The sequence below is a fragment of the Nannospalax galili genome, unplaced genomic scaffold, assembly GCF_000622305.1.
Source record: "Nannospalax galili isolate Female #2095 unplaced genomic scaffold, S.galili_v1.0 scaffold90, whole genome shotgun sequence".
NCBI lineage: Eukaryota > Metazoa > Chordata > Mammalia > Rodentia > Spalacidae > Nannospalax > Nannospalax galili.
Window position 1 is genome coordinate 389,001 of NW_008327604.1, and position 13,065 is coordinate 402,065.

The following is a 13,065-nucleotide window of genomic DNA, read 5'->3' on the forward strand; positions in this document are numbered from 1 at the left end:
ATGCCACTCTTCATCACCCCAAACACATTCCACCTAGCGCTAAATATTTTTTTTCTACTGTGACACTCATGTATCTACGACATAAAAAAGATCATTGACTTGCAGGCCTCACTCTGGTTATACTGTGCTTTGTTTCAGGATAGTTCTCTCTTGTTTAAAGTAATTTTCAGCGTGTGAAATTACTTTCTTGCGCAGTTGAGTGAGGCTTAGAGGAGGGAAAGAACACTCCTACATTTCTGCTCCAGGGCCAGCAGATGGGCCCCTCTCCAGGGAACGATAAGGGGAGAGCGGAAATAGGTTTAAGAAAGGTGAAACGGCTCCACGTGGCGGTGCTCGCCTGTAGTCCCAGCTCTGGGGAGGCAGAGGCAGGCGGATCTCTGAGAGATCAAGGCCAGCCTGGCCTACATAGTGAGTTCCAGGACAGCTATACTTCAGGGAGATCATGTCTCAAAGGATAAAAATGAAAGATGGTGAAACAGAGGTGCTTGCTTTGTGGTTGGAGGACACACTAGTAGTCCGTGCCTGCTGTCCCCTTAGAACCAGCTTTCCACAGCTTCTAAAGAAGCTTTGCAAACCCATTTTGTTTTCATTCTCTTTGGTACTGGAGACTGAACCCAGGGCCTCACATTTGCTATGCAAGTACCCTACCACTAAGCTACATCCTAAATTCACAATTTTATTTTAAAAGTGTGTATCAAGAGTAGATTCTCTGCTAGGGTTACAATGGAGGAAATTGACTGTGAGATTCAGAGATGTGAACAGAACCAAAATGGTGAGCACAGGAAAGAGAAAGCAAAGGTTCGTGCCTGGAGGGGCAGAAAGGAGTTTGAAACCAGCCTCCATGTATTCCTTGCAGACAGCTGAAGAAGAAAATTCTGGAAGAGACTCTGCTGGAAACTGCAGTAGAGGCGATTATGGGGGTGTGAAGATGCAGAGGGAGACGGTGGTGGAGGTGATGGGGGACGTGGGTGAATTAATGTACGAGGTTAAGGAGATAGAGCAAGTGATAGATGGGAAAGAAATACTGGAGATGGTGGTGATAGTTGAACAGGTGGAATGGTTGTGGCTGACATGGTAGAATTAAGGAGGCAGTGATGGGAAGGTGTGAAATGGTGGGGGGAGGGTAAGAATTGGAAACAACGCTGAGGTTGTGGTAACAACGTTGGTTGAGCAGATGATGGACGTAATGGCAGTGAAGGAGGTGGTGGTGACGAGGTGGAGGAGGAGGAGGAGGTGAGGAAGGAGGGGTAGAAGGAATGGAGAAGACTGAGGAGCTGGTGGCAGTACTGGTGATGGCGATGGCAGGGATAGGCGTACTGGAGATGGTGAAGGCTGCAGAGGGGTTTGTGGTAGTAGTCAAGTTGTAGGTGTGGTGTAGCCATCTGGGTTCCATAAGTACCCAATCGTAGTAGTAGGCAGAGTGAATTAAGTGCCTTAGTGTGTGAGCACCACATCTGGCCTTTTTCAATCATTTAAATTTTTCTCCTATGGAAGACTTTCAGGTAGTTTGTTTACCATTTTTATGCATTTTTACTCTAGAATCTAAAATTATCTTTATTTTCTTAAATCACTCAGAAACAGAGGCTGGAGAGATGGTTCAGTGGTTCAGAGCACCTCTTGCAGAGGACCCGGGTTCAGTTCCCAGCACCCACATGGCAAACAACCATTTGTAACTCCAGTTCCAGGGAATCTGATGCCCTCTTCTGGCCTCCGTGAGCATGGCACAACATGAAAGCACTTACATACATGCAGGCAAAAACACTCATACATATAAAATTAAAATAATAAATAAGATATTTTTAAACAAAACACTCAGAAACTGTTCCTGGTTAACAGGCAGTGCTGGACACGGTTCTCCAACTTTGACCTCCCCCGTTCCTCTTCTGGTATGTCTTCAGTCTCTTGCTTTATGTTGGAATTTAGAATGAAAGTTAAAAGCATCATGATTGAAAAAAAGCTAGCTAGCAAACAAATAAATAAAGATTGTAAGAGGAATTAGATTTCTGGTCCCTTAGTGACAAGTTATTCAGCTAATCTCTGAACTGGTACCACCAAACTCTCAAGTCCTACCTGTTCTCTTAACCTAAGCAGTAAGTGGAAAGACAGAATCAGAGTGATTGTTCCTCTCAAGACAGGACAAGCAGCATGGGGATGGGTGAGCTGGCCGGGTAGCAGCTGTGTGGAGATAAGCCAACTCGCTCTGAGAAGACCTGACATTCAGGAAAAAGTCCACCCAAAGTATGAGTCATTCATTGACCTCTTTAAGACGTGAAATCCGCTAAGGCAGGAAGGTAAACAGACTCTTTTATTAACTTAGACTGATATGTACCCTTAGATATACTTCTCTGGAAATGAAAATAAAACAAAACAAAACAAAACTCTCCAACACAACACACATATATTCTTGATCAAGTTAACTTTTAAAATTTCAGGAGCAAGCAGATGATACATGGCTTGTGAAATGAATGACTCAAAAGAAATGTATGAAATATATTTCAGTGGCATTTTGATTGATTTTTACATAGAAAACTTTAATAAAATAAAAAGCAAAAATAAATAGGGACCATCAAAGTCTGTGAAAAAGACTTTGGAAAATTTTTCCCTATGACAAATACTGTAAACGCCTCCCTAGTGATCACAAAGTTTCCTGACTCATTCCTCTGGACCACAAGAGGTCCCTCAGAGGCTGGAGGAGAAGGGATTCCGGCAGTCTCTAGTCCATGGAGCCCCTGCTCTGGTTCCTTAGTGAACGAAGGAGCTAACCAAGGAGGCTGGACAGTGGCTGGATGTTTGTGTAGAATGAGGCTTGGTGTCTCTGCCTACCTATCCTGGGAAGCAGGATACGGACTGCAAACTGGATGAAATATTAGAAGTTGACCCCTGAGCCATGAATTTAAATTCATTTCTGGTTTATTCATTCCAAATAGCAATTGAGTTTGACGATTGTGATTGGGCCGTCTGCAGCGTGTGTCTGTAATTGTGCATGCTATCATTGTCTGAGATTGTCCCAGTTAATATTGTTAAGGGGTGGATATATGATTTCCTGGGTGGCTTGATTCACTCTTCTGGCCCATTTTGATAAGAAAGTGCCTCCCTGCAGCACCAAGGGGCTTTTATTGGCATTTTGAATTTTCTCTTGTAAGCAAATAATATAGGCGGACAGACCCTCTCTACAGGTTACCTTTCAGAGGATTCTGTTTAATTTGCAAAACCCACTTATATATTCTAACTATGAACTCAGCCTTCCTTTCCTGCCTTACAAAAGCAGCTCTCAGGAAAAAAAGCATTTGCAACCCGGTGGGAAAGCTTCCAGCTCAGCCCACCAAATCTCCAAAGTTATCCCGACTCCCACCTGAGATTTGGGGATTTGCTATTAAGAAGAGGGAGGGAGGGGTTGGCTCTAACTGGAACCTGGTTGAGAGAAATAGACTCATCTGTTTTTCAAAGATAATTGTGGGTGAGTAGGTAGCACAGTCCTACTTAGATTACCAAAGTGCTTTTACATCTATGCATTAGCACAGGTAATTTTAAGTCCCAAAGCAATGTCTGGTGGGCCAGTTGAATGTGCTGGGGCAATTGTTTAACGAATCTGAGAGAAACTATGGTTGGACTTCAGATAATAGTTAAAGACTCATAGAACTGGAAAGAACTTCGAGGATTTTCTAGGCAAAACTTTTACTTTACAGTTGAAGAAACTGCAGCCCACAGGACGCAGTGACTTTGTGACTGTCTTGATTTCTAGTGCTGTGAGTTGGTGCGGAAGGACCTTCAGTTCAATCTTCTGCCATGGCTGGGACATCTTCACTGTGCTGTTCACCAGATTGTGTACCAGGAGCAACACACGGTGCCTTACAGCTAATCCTGCTGTTCAGGTGACAGAGCGCCTTGCTCTCATTGGTTCTGGCTATGCCTCTGCTTAGTATTAAGCACTCTTCCTGATGATTGATCCAGGACTCCCTCTTGGCTCAGTGGGGACTTCGGGAAGCATTTCCCAGGCTCCTGTTTCATGGATTTTTCTCAAGTTAAGAGATACAGCCTTGCTCTAGGGATTGTGTTCTGCTGAAAGGTTGAGCACATTCTTAAAAGTCTTGGCTAAACAACTGCTCAAAATGCAGAGAACAAGAGACTGCAGAGCACTTATCCCTGAAAAGGACGCCCATGTCAACCCTCTGCCACCTGAGGCTCAGGGACCGTTGTGGAAGAAGGGGCAGAAAGATTGTAAGAGCCAGAGGTGGTGGACGACCACAAGGAAACAGTTTTCCAGACAGCTGAGGAGTTACTCAGATGAAGGTGCAGCAATGCACAAGCCCCATGCAAGCTCAAACTAGACAAAAATCACAGCCTGGAAGTGAGTAGCCGAGGAATGATTGGAACCAGTAACTATGGGAGAGGGAGAGTTATTTTCTTAAGGGTGTGGCACTACATAGGTCAACCAAGCTCCAGTGGATAGACACATACAGAGGGACATTTGGGGACACAAAGTTGGATTGATAGGTCTTAATATATGTGACAGAGTCCATGAAAAGTAGAGAGGGTGTATAAGAGGCGTGAGGATATGGAAGAGGGTCTAACTATGATCAAAATATAGAGTATGAAGCTCACAAAAATTCAACGATTTTTTACAAAGGCTTTGGTTAAGTTGACCAAACTTTGAACTTTGGTTTCTTCTTTGAGAAGTAGGAAAGGCAGCAATTCGGAAGCACTGCCCCGATTATTCTCATTTGCTTTTCCATAACATTCATGCTGAATAGTGTTGAGTTTCAGTTACAATTAATTTTTACTGTCTTTGAAGATAATAAATACACCTTCAGAGTAGAAAATCAAATAGTGCTGAAAATCACGAAGTCCTCTTAACCTCTGCTATCCAGAGATGGCTGCTCTGTCTACCTTTACGAACTTTTCCCACATACCCCTCTGTGTGTCTCTCTGCACACAGATTATTAATTATTAATTCATGATTATTACATAATATAAAATAAAAATATAGAACTTTCTGCAATATTTTTTTTTCACTCATTAAAAGATCAGCTCAGAGAGCCGGGTGAGGTGGCACAGGCCTTTCATCCCAGCACTTGGGAGACAGAGGCAGGCAGATCTCTGTGAGTTCAAGGCCAGCCTGGTCAAAACTGTGCCACCTTACTGACTCATTTTACTGATCTCTGATTGGCACTTTTTTCTCTACTTGTTTCTTCCTCCCCTGATAAAGAATATTTTCCTCAGGGGCTGGAGAGACGGCTCATTGGTTAAGAGCACTGGCTTCTCTTGCAGAGGACCTGTGTTCAGTTCCCAGCACCCACATATGTGGCTAACAACCGTATGTAACTCCAGTTTCAGGGCATCTGATGACTTCTGGCATCCATGGGAATTACATGACATGGGTGCACTTATATACATGCAGGCAAGATATTTGTACACATAAAATTGTAATAAAAAAAATTTTGCCTTTAATCCCAGCACTTTGGAGGCAGAGGCAGGCCAGATCCCTGTGAGTTCAAGGCCAGCCTGGTCTACATAGTGAGTTCAGGCCAGCTGGGGCTACAGGGAGACCCTGTCTCAAAGAGACAAAAAAAAGCCAGGCATGGTGGTGCACACCTTTAATCCCAGCACTTGGGAGGCGGAGGCAGGCGGATCTTTCGGAGTTCAAGGCCAGCCTGGGCTACATAGTGAGTTTAGGGCAGCTGGGGCTACAGGGAGACCCTGTCTCAAAGAGACAAAAAAAAGCCAGGCATGGTGGTGCACACCTTTAATCCCAGCACTTGGGAGGCGGAGGCAGGCGGATCTTTCGGAGTTCAAGGCCAGCCTGGGCTACATAGTGAGTTTAGGGCAGCTGGGGCTACAGGGAGACCCTGTCTCAAAGAGACAAAAAAAAGCCAGGCATGGTGGTGCACACCTTTAATCCCAGCACTTGGGAGGCGGAGGCAGGCGGATCTTTCGGAGTTCAAGGCCAGCCTGGGCTACATAGTGAGTTTAGGGCAGCTGGGGCTACAGGGAGACCCTGTCTCAAAGAGACAAAAAAAAGCCAGGCATGGTGGTGCACACCTTTAATCCCAGCACTTGGGAGGCGGAGGCAGGCGGATCTTTCGGAGTTCAAGGCCAGCCTGGGCTACATAGTGAGTTTAGGGCAGCTGGGGCTACAGGGAGACCCTGTCTCAAAGAGACAAAAAAAAGCCAGGCATGGTGGTGCACACCTTTAATCCCAGCACTTGGGAGGCGGAGGCAGGCGGATCTTTCGGAGTTCAAGGCCAGCCTGGGCTACATAGTGAGTTTAGGGCAGCTGGGGCTACAGGGAGACCCTGTCTCAAAGAGACAAAAAAAAGCCAGGCATGGTGGTGCACACCTTTAATCCCAGCACTTGGGAGGCGGAGGCAGGCGGATCTTTCGGAGTTCAAGGCCAGCCTGGGCTACATAGTGAGTTTAGGGCAGCTGGGGCTACAGGGAGACCCTGTCTCAAAGAGACAAAAAAAAGCCAGGCATGGTGGTGCACACCTTTAATCCCAGCACTTGGGAGGCGGAGGCAGGCGGATCTTTCGGAGTTCAAGGCCAGCCTGGGCTACATAGTGAGTTTAGGGCAGCTGGGGCTACAGGGAGACCCTGTCTCAAAGAGACAAAAAAAAGCCAGGCATGGTGGTGCACACCTTTAATCCCAGCACTTGGGAGGCGGAGGCAGGCGGATCTTTCGGAGTTCAAGGCCAGCCTGGGCTACATAGTGAGTTTAGGGCAGCTGGGGCTACAGGGAGACCCTGTCTCAAAGAGACAAAAAAAAGCCAGGCATGGTGGTGCACACCTTTAATCCCAGCACTTGGGAGGCGGAGGCAGGCGGATCTTTCGGAGTTCAAGGCCAGCCTGGGCTACATAGTGAGTTTAGGGCAGCTGGGGCTACAGGGAGACCCTGTCTCAAAGAGACAAAAAAAAGCCAGGCATGGTGGTGCACACCTTTAATCCCAGCACTTGGGAGGCGGAGGCAGGCGGATCTTTCGGAGTTCAAGGCCAGCCTGGGCTACATAGTGAGTTTAGGGCAGCTGGGGCTACAGGGAGACCCTGTCTCAAAGAGACAAAAAAAAGCCAGGCATGGTGGTGCACACCTTTAATCCCAGCACTTGGGAGGCGGAGGCAGGCGGATCTTTCGGAGTTCAAGGCCAGCCTGGGCTACATAGTGAGTTTAGGGCAGCTGGGGCTACAGGGAGACCCTGTCTCAAAGAGACAAAAAAAAGCCAGGCATGGTGGTGCACACCTTTAATCCCAGCACTTGGGAGGCGGAGGCAGGCGGATCTTTCGGAGTTCAAGGCCAGCCTGGGCTACATAGTGAGTTTAGGGCAGCTGGGGCTACAGGGAGACCCTGTCTCAAAGAGACAAAAAAAAGCCAGGCATGGTGGTGCACACCTTTAATCCCAGCACTTGGGAGGCGGAGGCAGGCGGATCTTTCGGAGTTCAAGGCCAGCCTGGGCTACATAGTGAGTTTAGGGCAGCTGGGGCTACAGGGAGACCCTGTCTCAAAGAGACAAAAAAAAGCCAGGCATGGTGGTGCACACCTTTAATCCCAGCACTTGGGAGGCGGAGGCAGGCGGATCTTTCGGAGTTCAAGGCCAGCCTGGGCTACATAGTGAGTTTAGGGCAGCTGGGGCTACAGGGAGACCCTGTCTCAAAGAGACAAAAAAAAGCCAGGCATGGTGGTGCACACCTTTAATCCCAGCACTTGGGAGGCGGAGGCAGGCGGATCTTTCGGAGTTCAAGGCCAGCCTGGGCTACATAGTGAGTTTAGGGCAGCTGGGGCTACAGGGAGACCCTGTCTCAAAGAGACAAAAAAAAGCCAGGCATGGTGGTGCACACCTTTAATCCCAGCACTTGGGAGGCGGAGGCAGGCGGATCTTTCGGAGTTCAAGGCCAGCCTGGGCTACATAGTGAGTTTAGGGCAGCTGGGGCTACAGGGAGACCCTGTCTCAAAGAGACAAAAAAAAGCCAGGCATGGTGGTGCACACCTTTAATCCCAGCACTTGGGAGGCGGAGGCAGGCGGATCTTTCGGAGTTCAAGGCCAGCCTGGGCTACATAGTGAGTTTAGGGCAGCTGGGGCTACAGGGAGACCCTGTCTCAAAGAGACAAAAAAAAGCCAGGCATGGTGGTGCACACCTTTAATCCCAGCACTTGGGAGGCGGAGGCAGGCGGATCTTTCGGAGTTCAAGGCCAGCCTGGGCTACATAGTGAGTTTAGGGCAGCTGGGGCTACAGGGAGACCCTGTCTCAAAGAGACAAAAAAAAGCCAGGCATGGTGGTGCACACCTTTAATCCCAGCACTTGGGAGGCGGAGGCAGGCGGATCTTTCGGAGTTCAAGGCCAGCCTGGGCTACATAGTGAGTTTAGGGCAGCTGGGGCTACAGGGAGACCCTGTCTCAAAAAGACACAAAAAAAACCTTTTTTAAAAAGGATGCTCTCTAATGTTCTCCCCAGTGCAATTTCTAGAGCTTACAAAATACTTGCCAGCCAGAGAAAGTCTTTACTTTGAGATCCTGTAGCCCTGGCTGACCTGGAACTTACTATGTAGACCAGACTGGCCTTGAACTCACAGGGATCTGCCCATCTCTGCCTCTGCCTCTTGAGCGCTGGGCTCTAAGGAGTACAACACCATGCCCATCTTAAGTCCTCACTTTTTAAAGCCAGACTAGGTAAGTGCTGTCTATAACTCAAGTCCCCTGTGTGAGATTCAAGTCTTTCATTTTTCATGGGATAAATTCCCGGACAGGCACAGCGTTTTATGTAATTTAGCTCGTTGGGTCTTACTGACCTGCAGCTATGAGCGGCCACTGTTTTGTTCAGATTGACCTTCTTGGTGGCCCAATGTTTCCCCTTGTCAGACAGACTGATATCAGCCACACACTGTTCGCCATGTGTGACTCTCACCTTTGTCCACACTCTCTGTGTCTATAGTAGAACCAAGCTGATGTTGGAAGGTGTGCAAAATGATTCTTCCTAGAGTTGAAACTTTTTTTGTTGCTACCAGCTCATTCATGTGAGCACTTGTTAGCAGAAAATAGAGCTAGCTGAAAATGTTTGGGTATTGGGAGCCTTGAATCATAATGCACAGCTGAAAATCTTCTGGTGTAGGGCCTGTTCCACGTCCATAAAAATATGCTCATACATGAAGGGAGGACGTTAATGTTCCTCTGGCCCCGGATCCTCTGTAAGCAGGTTCTTCCCCTGTACTGGGAGCCTCTGGCTAGAGTCACCAGTGTAGACATAACATTTTCAGGCTGTTTAACATTTTATTGTGATTGGGTTAAACTTTCTGGCAGAGTCAGTGCTTTTTAATTTCTCCCCACTGTCCAACACAGGTATCTGTACTGATTCACCTGTGCCTGATGCACCCAGATGGTTTTGGTCAGGAGACCTTCATGTAGGTGAGCTGAGTGCACCCACTCATTTCCCATCATCTCCACAGGAGCAGTTTTAACCCTGACTCAATGACACAGGGCTTCTAACCATGACCTAAAGATGAAAGGTCTATCACTGATCTTATCTGCTGATCAAAACCAGACAGTCGTGGTTGTGTGCAATCCAGGCTCTCTGGCACCTCTGATCCCTGAGGCCCTGTGAGATGAAGACATTCTGACCTCCTTGTGCCAAGTTTCTGCCAAGACTTGAGACTAGACATGCTCTTGTTGGGGATGTTGGGAAATTAATAAGAAATAAAGTATACTTAAGTTAGAATTTTACTTCGATGGGGCTTGAAAGTTGACTCAGAAGTTAAGAGCACTGACTACACTTGCAGAGGACGCAGTTTCAATTCCCAGCAGCCACATGGTGGCTAACAACTGACCATAACTCCAATTCCAGGGCTTCTGATGCCCTCTCCTGACTTCTGATGGCATGACACAGGTGTACTTACATACATGCAGGCAGTGCGTGTATACACATAAAAATAAAAATAATAAAATGTTAAAAAAAAGAAAGAATTTTACTTTGCTGACTTTGTCTTCTGAAGGACAATATCTAGTTGATGTGGCCTCTGGTTTTCAAGGCTGATGTTGAACATATTTGCATTGTCTCATACTTCTCCCAAGGTGAGAATCTCTGCATGTGGGGCTGTGCGGGAAACTGAGTGCAAGATTACTGCTTGGGACCTTCTGGTAAAGGCAAAGGAATGGGTTTTCCATGTATTTGTATTCCTGTGTGCTCATAAGTAGACAACTTCGAACTTTGAACTCTGAATTCTGAAGAAAATCCATGACTAACTTATCTTATCCATGACTAAAAGGGTGATGTTATTTTGTAATTAAACGCACTTATCTGTAAAGCAAATTGAATTTGATTGGGGACAAGTACAAATTTTTATTTCTTTTTGCAGTGCCAAGGGTCAAATTCAGGACCTCATTTGTGCTAGACAAATGCTCTGGCACTGAGCTGTGTATCCCAGCCCCTGCAAGTGTGAGTTTCAGTTCTGTTCCTGCTACTCCTGATCTAATAGAGGGGGCAGAGAGCCCAGGAAAGGAGACTAACCTTTCCTGCAAATATCGACAGAAGGAACTTTGTGTGTTAGCAATTTTCCATTTGCTTCTCTACCCTCTGCACTTGTCAATGGCTCTCCGGCCATCTCTCTTCTAGTGGGTTCAACAATAGGAGGCAGCTAGGAGGTTATCTAGCAGGTTGAGAGGAGGCCAGGTTGTTTGTTCCCTGGGGTCCCTTCCTCTTGATTGTTGTGGGTTAGTCATGTCCATCTATCTATGACCACATACCTGTCTGGAGGGTCCTATCGTTCTAGACTAAGACAGAAGCCCTTTCCTCCTTCCCCTTTAGTTATGGGGCCGTAACAACTTCTTGGCCTGAGGGTCTCTACAGTTCTCTGCTGGTTTCAAACAGCCCCATTACTAGCAGCTTCCTCTGTTACCATATTTGAGTGTGCTATCTTTGCCCTGCTGGATCTATTATATCTAGTGAGCATGATAGGGCCCATTTGATGACAACGAACAGAAGTGCTCATACACACCAGCTCAGTTGCAAAGTGAATTTGCTGGCAGGGCACAGGGCAGGCAAAGGACATACCCAAGGTCACCTGGAAAGTTAGTGCCTAGACGTTTTTCCTCAGTTTCACATGACACCTGGTGTATCTGCCCTGCTTTTTCTACATGCCTTTTTCCCTCCTCTGCTGCCTGCATGTGAGCATTCTCTATCTGTCTGTGGCGGTCCCGGTATAAACTCTTGACTTGCTCCCACTTCAGCTTTCATTTCAAAGAGTCTCCACGCTTTCATTGTGTTTTTTAGTGTTCTATTTCCAGTTTCCCAGGACAGAGATCTCAGTGGCCAGTCTGAGGTCGATCTCTTTATGTGGTATGGGAGAGAGGTTCACAGGACTGTCCCTTTCAGGGGAGAGTGAACAAGTCCTACAAAAAGTTATGTGGTCACAGGGTGATTATCAGCAGCTTTACATGACAGAGTGAGTTTCCTCATGAAAAATATGCTTTCAATCCTGGGGCTGGAGAGATGGCTCAGTGGATAAAGAGCACCAACTGTTCTTGCAGAAGGCCCTGGTTTGAATCCTGGCACCCACATGGCAACTAACAACTGTCCATAAGTCCAGTTCCAGGGGGTCCAACACATTCTTCTGACCTCTTCTGGCATTGCACAACACGGATGCACTTACATACATGCAGGCAATACTCTCATACACATAAAAATAATAAATAAGCCAAGTGTGGTGGCGCACGCTTTTAGTCCCAGCTTTCGGGAGGCAGAGGCAGGAAGATCTCTGTGAGTTCAAGGCCAGCTTGGCCTACATAGTGAGTTCCAGGACAGCTGGGACTATAGGGAGACCCTGTCTCAAAAAGACAAAAAAAATAAATATAAATAAACAAGACATTTTTAAAAAAAGAAAAAATATGTTTCTAGTCCTAGGGGAGAGCAACGGCTAACCTTGCTTCAGGTTATTTGCAAAGGCAGCTTATCTGACTCGTTATTTAAAAACTTCAGTAGAAAGACATTCAGTAGTTACGGAAACCTTGGAGGAGAAAGTCAAAGGTGGTTTTGCCTTTATCCAGCCTAAGGTAGACTTTGCGTATTGATTTCTATTTTTCACTTATAACGGTAATCAGTACACTTTTCAGTGAGACACTTACAGAGCCTCTTGGTGACTGTGACTGAAAGAAATTAATGAGATACAGAAATAATTTTTTTAGGCTGAAGATGTTTAAGAGTGAACCTATTCTAAAATCAGATTTTAAGTCCTAATTAAATATGAGCAGATAATCAAAGATGACAAGACATTTGAGGGAGGGAGAGAGAGAGAGAGAGGAAGAAGAGGAGGAGGAGGAGGGGAGAGGAGAAGGGAGACAGAGAAGGAACAAGAGGATCAGAAACAAAGTAACTTGCAAGCAGCAGAAGCTAAGCCAGGAGATTGGCATTTAGCGGCTGGTGATGCAGCTCAGTGGTGGACTACTTGCCCATCAGGTGTGAGGCCCAGAGCTGAGCCCTCAGTATAGGGGCAATTAAAACCCATTATTAGTAACTTCAAAGAAACGAGAGAAGATATTGCTGCCACGAAATAAGAAATGAACGCTATTTTTAAAGGAATGCTCAGGAGACAAAAATATATTCTTAAAATTTAAAAACATAATAGCAGACATAAAACTCAAAAGGAAATACTGAGGATAAGATTGAGTAACTCTTCCTGAAAGAAAGCAAAAATAAAAAAATTAAGGAAGAGTTCGGGAAATCTGAATAATACAAGTTGCTAAAGAAGGAAAAAGGGGAACCAGAAAAACATCAACCAAGCGATTCAGAAAAATTTTCTAGGAAGGGCATAAGTTTCTAGGCTGGAAGATGTCACTGTGCTCTGACTGGATGGGTACAGACCCACATAAAGGGTACTTATTGTGAGGGTATTTTGGAATATTGGAACCAAGATCCTATTCTAGAAAAAAGAAAAACAGACCACAAAAAGGAATAGGATCAGAACAACTTTGGCTTCTCAAAGACAAAACTAGAGTCAAGAAACAATAGATCTTCAAATTCTAAGGAGAAAGGACCGTCAGCCTACAACTCAATCGTCATTCAAAACAGCAAATGGATTCAAGGAGAAGA

The 13,065-nt window shown here is 46.1% G+C and overlaps 1 pseudogene; it reads left to right on the forward strand.

Annotated features, from left to right (window-relative positions):
- Positions 1-1,256: 1,256 nt before the first annotated feature.
- LOC103734933 overlaps positions 1,257-13,065 on the forward strand; it is a 42,454-nt pseudogene continuing 30,645 nt past the window's right edge.